Genomic DNA, 6000 nt, shown 5'->3' with positions numbered 1-6000 from the left:
TTTTTTCACTTAGCATAATGCTGGTGAGATTCGTCCATGTTGCTGCATGGGTCAGTGGTTTATTCCTTTTTATTGCTGAGCTGTTTATTCTCTTGTATGGGTATACCACGATTTGATTGTCCATTCATTAATTGGTAGACATTTGAATTTCCAGTTTTTATCTTTTATGAAAAAAGTCACTGTCAATGTTTGCATACAGGTCTTTGTGTGGATGTTAATGTTTTCATTTCTCTTGGATAAATATATAGGAGAGGAATTGCTAGGTGATATGTTAGGTAAATGTTTAGTTTTATAAGAAACTTCCAAATTCTTTCCCAAAGTGGCTGTGCCATGTGCACTCTTACTAGCAATGTATGAGACTGCCAGTTGCTTCACATCCTTGACAACACGTGGTATTGTCAATTTAAAAAAGTTTAGCCGTTCTAGTGGAGAGGATTTAAATTTGATTACTTGAATATATAACCCCACTCTCAGCCAAGGGCTGTTGGCTTACTTACAGGTATAATTAAAGTGGGTTCAGCCACAGGTCCCCAGATAGTGATCGTCCAAAGCTCCCCCTAAGAATCCCGCAGGGTTCCTGAGCATCCTCCCTGCCATGCCCTGGCGTCCTCCTGCTGTCTCTGTTTTACCCTGTGATGACTTGATATGAAGCCTGGGCTCTTCACTGCTTTCCTCAAAAGTGCACTCATACCAAGCATTTCAGGAGATAAAAAACCTTCAGTAACTTCACTGGAGATTTAGTAACTTAACTGAAGGGAGGGTTTCCAAACAGCTTTTTCAACATCTTGCTGACCCTCCCCATTCTCTCTCCTCTCCCCCTTGCTCTCTCTCCTCCCACATTCGCACCACCCAGTTCGAAATGATTTCCTATGAGAATTATTTCTTCAGAGAAAAGGAATGAAGAAAAACAGAACAGACATACTCTCAGCATGGCTATGTAGCATAAAAAAGTAATTTGGCTGACTGAGAACCAAGGCCACTAAGAAGATGCAAGATATGACTTCTAGAATTATCTTTAAGTTTATATCTATGTAAACAAACTCAGGGCAGTGTTTGTTTTTGTGTACACAGAAAAGTACTCTTTCTCTCACGAAGCTTTTGAAATCAAGTTAGAGAATCATAGTAGGCTTTTGGGACTAATTGTTAAGCTTGCTTGTTCTGGGCTAGAATCCCTTCTTTCCCACTGACTTGATGAGTAATCAGGGTGGAATTGGTTAATCCCTTTGCCCTTCAGTTTCCTCATCTGAAACATGGGGGTTATAAAAAGTCCTACCTCAGAGGGTTATGAAGATTAAATGCATTCATGCATGCAAAGGGCTTAACATAGTTCCTTGCACACTGGCAGTGGTCAATAAATGTCAGCCGTTGCTTTTTAACAGGAGACAGAGAACTCACAGAGCTTTTAAGAGAGACAAGGAATGATAAAGTTATATGAAGAGGTCATCGGCCACTTAAGAACCAGCACAGTCCTGACTTAACTGATCTGTTACCTGACTTAACTGGTCTCTTATCCTCTAACAAACTTGAAGCTTAAAAGAAAAATGCTTTTCACTGTTTTCCCTCAGAAACGAGGCAAAATGAATTTGTCGTCTTCTCTTTGTGTTAGTCCAACTATATTGAGTAAGCCAACATCAATTCCAACTAATTACCAAGGAAACTAAAATGAAATGTGATTATTGACTGTTTATAAAGGCCCCGGTGCCTTTTAGTGACCCTGGTTTCTGAAGGCATAGGTGCCAACTCTGGAAAGCTGCTTGAACAGAGCAGTTGAATACTGAATACTAAAGTCTGAACTATAACATAGTCCAGAAAATTCAGGAAGATTTTTAAGATTTAGTAAAATATATAATCTCCTTATTTGTCTCTTCTTGTGAAGTATTTCAACTAATTAAAAGTTTTCAGGACTTCTTTTCATTAATGTTAATCTTAAGTATAATCGATACAGCAATACCTTTTTAGAAGTCAGGATCATAGATACTCCTAAGCTTCTGTAACAGAAATTTTTTAAAAACATCATTGAGGATAAGTTTTTACAATCTTTCCCTCTGCCTACTCCTTTCTAAAAGAATGGGGTTAATGGACAAAGTGGGGGAAAAAACTGGAGAGCTTGAGGAGGCAAAATAATTTATTTTGGAAAGGACAGAGAGCTACTGGCTAGAGAAAATGAGTGAAGACAAAAAGAAAAAGGGTGAAGGGAGAGAAGAGAGCCGGCCCGGGCTGTGTATTAGAGTGGATGGGGACTGTGGGGTCGGACTCTGGATGGGACTTTGAGATAACGACCTATCTTGTGGAAGCTGTTCTACAACCTGGCACATACTAATTCATTTAATCTTTGTACCAACCATAGGAGGTGGTCATTATTTATTCCCACTTAACAGATGAGGAAACAGGCACGGAGTGTTTAGGGAGCTCACCCAAAGTCACATAACTAAACACTGGTGAAGCTGAGATTCAAACCTAGGCAATCTGACTGCAGGGTCATAATGTGGGAAGGTGGGTTTCTTAAGATTCTGCTATGGATGATGCCTGCACTCGAGTGTCTTCCCCTCCCTCAGTGTTTTCGTGGGCCATTGTGGTAGACGTTTAAAGTAATGTTGATTTAGGCGAGGGAGAGGAGGTAACTACTGATGTGTTTAACGTGGCTCCATGCAGAGGCAGGACTTGAAGGTGGAAACAGGGAGACTGGCTGTAGTCTGAGGGTTCTTCAAAGCTAAGTGTTTAAACCACTTTGCAGGCAGACTTTTTTTAAAATGAAAAAAAGAAAAAGAGTGAGAGAGAAAGATGGATCAGAGTCACATCCTCTATAATGTCTTAAAAGGAATCCATCCAGTAAACAAGAGGAAATCTGTACCAGGAATGAGAGTTACAGGAACGTGTTTCATATTCATCGGCCGGTGTGCTCCAGAGAAGAACCACGACAGGCACATGAAGTACGATGAAGAACATTTGCAGCAAGTGTGTGGATTTTTAGGGCTGCGGTTAAATCTCTTTCATACATAATGCTGGATTTTTTGGACCTACGCACTTGAACCAGTTTTTATTTTTGTCACTTGCATTAGTTATTTCTGTAACCAGTTCTTTTATGTTTAGTGAAGAAGCGCAGGGAAATTCACCTCTTTCCCCGTATCTCAGATGACCTATTTCTGAATCCTGCCCTCCTCTGAAGTATTGCTTATGACCTGGTAGAGATGGGTGTTTTTTATTTATAGGGGCTGCACCGATGAGGTAGCAGGCCAGGACACTGTGACATAATGCAAGTTCTGTGAAAATTTCTTATTGATCTGAGCTGGAGACTATATCCAATAATGTCTTTCCGGCTAGGCTGAAACACCTGTTTTCTCTTGGTTGAAGGTCAACTCCACTTATTAAGTAGAGATCTAATTTGGAATCAGAGCTCTTTTCTACCTTCTCTACTTTTATTTTAGCATTTGATTTTATTTTATAATACTTGATGATATACTAATTCTTTGATGCAAATATAACAGGATTTATGATACATTTTTTTTACAATATGATAAAGGAGCATTTTAGCTAAATGTGTACTTATTTATATCTTCCTTTAAAAAAAACCTGAAAAATTTCAAAAAAATCAGCTAATTTTTATGAGATAAATACTTTGATGAATCAAAGCGGCTTAATGCCTGCCGAAAATCACAAAATAAAGCATTAATGGAATCAGAGGTGTAACTCCAACTGCAATACAAAAAAGTGAATGTTTTCTAGAATCTAAGCTATATGACTTGATCTGCTCATTTTAAAATACTTTTTCCCCTGAATTATTTCGTTTGGACAAGTAATTGAGTCACTGCACTATGTAGCGCACTGGTCTAGGCAGGGAGGATAGAAAAAAAATGCAGCAAGGAAGATACTTGCTTTAAAGTTTTTTTCAATTTGTAGATGTGGGTCTTGTATCCCAGGAATTAAATATCAATACAAAGCAACAGGGCAAATGTTAAATGAGTTCAGTATTCAACACACAAGTTCAAAGGAAGGACAAGATTTTCAGAGCTAGAGAAGTCCAGAGGAAGGGTGGAAGCTGTGGTTTCACAGGGCCGATGCCTGCGGTGTTTATCCCAGAGTTCTGAGAGAGGAAGCGCATCCGGCTGTCCATGAGAGGCGGAGGCCGAGGAGATGCTGTCCATGATCTCGTGCTCACAGTACCGACTGCGGCTTTCCTAAATTTTCCAAGTAAGCTTGGAACAGATAAACGTTATGGTTTTATGCATAATCCTTCAATTCCAAGTCAGTCTAGATGAAAACATAGCTACAAAAATAAGCAGAGTTGAACTAGGTCTATTTTAGTCTTAAAGAATTGGGTGAGTTATGTGTTTTTTTTCACTTATAAATGGTTGATTGCCTTTTTTCTCCTGCGATATTCTTTCTTGTAGCTTTGTTTTAGAAACAAAACAAAAGCACTCTGCAAATTTTCCGTTTGTTCTGGACTTGATGTCATGATGGTGATGATCTTTTCTTTTTCCTTTTCCACATTGCCCTTTAAATAATAAAGTGTATTTACGAAGAAGAAGGTGGTAACCACTGTCCTAAGGAAAAAAACATTTCTTAATAGCAGCAGATGAACAGCATGGTGCTAATAGGTTAAACCCCTGAGGCCACACTACTGATCCAGGAGAAGAAGGGGTGAATCAAAGCTTGAGACTGGGGCTTGGCCCCGTGGCCGAGTGGTTGGGTTTGTGTGCTCTACTTCAGTGGCCCAGGGTTTTGCCGGTTCGGGTCCTGGGTGCAGACCTGGCACCGCTCGTCAAGCCCTGCTGGGGCGGCCTCCCACATGCCACAGCTAGCAGGACACGCAACTAAAGATATACAGCTATGTACTAGGGGCTTTGGGAAGAAGAAGGAAAAATAAAACCTTAAAAAAAAAAAAAAGCTTCAGACTGAAGATTAAATTAATCCTACACTGTATTCATCCAGATCTTATTTTTAATGCTCAGAAAATGTGGTTCAGACTGAATGCTATGTTTTATTGAATATGAGGTTTATCTTCATTGGTACTTTCAGGATAACCATTCCAGCACTTCTTGGAATGCATTACTTTTTTGATTTAATAGATCACTTATAAATTTAATTTTGAGAAGTTTTACATAGACCCTGAATAATGAATATTGGATGTCTGGGCCCAGTTGTAGATAACCATCACAATTTCTTAGTGTAATATCTCGCCCAGAGCCACATCATTAGATTCTTGGATGGATTTTGATTATTAAATAATTTCATTTTTTCAAGCATTCTTAAAGAATTAAGGTGGTTGTCAATGAAATTGCTGCTCTCAATAGATACATGTGCACACATCCATGTTCATCTATTAAGAGCTAAGATTACATAGGGAAAGTCCTCTAGAAACTGTTAAAATACTCTGTATTCTTTCATATTAAATCCTCTCTAAAAATTCCCTACTTGTTTCTCTTCTCCATAGAATGGAAATTAATATTCCAGGCTTAATTCAAATTAAAGAGCAAGAGATGATGATCTTATAAAATTTTTGAATCATATTTTTCTTTTTTTGTGTTACTTCATAGCAGTGAAATAAAGTGAAAATACCTGGATTTAGAATTCTAGATCTATTTGATTATTAAAAATTATTTGATGATTATGAGTACCATATTAGTGATCTTTTGAAACATAACAAGTTATCCTAAACTTAGTGATTTTGAATAAGAGGCATTTATTATCTCACAGTTTCTGTGGTTCAGGAATTCTGGAGTGGCTTAGCAGGCGGGGTGGTTCTGGCCCAGATTACCTGCAGGGGGCAGCACTCGGGATGTCTGACGCCTGCCTGAGTGTCCACTTGCCAAAGGGCCCACGCACATGGCTGTTGGCAGGAGGCCTCAGTTAGTATCCTCGTCACATGGCAGAGAGCGAGCAAGCAGGAGCAGCAGCGCCTTGTATGACCAAGTCTCCAAAGTCGTACACCTTCACTTCACGGTATTCTCTTCCTTAGAGGCGGGGCATCGAGTCCAGCCCAAACTCAAGAGGAGGGGAAAT

This window comes from Equus quagga, chromosome 3, assembly GCF_021613505.1.
Source record: "Equus quagga isolate Etosha38 chromosome 3, UCLA_HA_Equagga_1.0, whole genome shotgun sequence".
Lineage (NCBI taxonomy): Eukaryota > Metazoa > Chordata > Mammalia > Perissodactyla > Equidae > Equus > Equus quagga.
Note: the sequence above shows the minus strand (reverse complement) of the source record.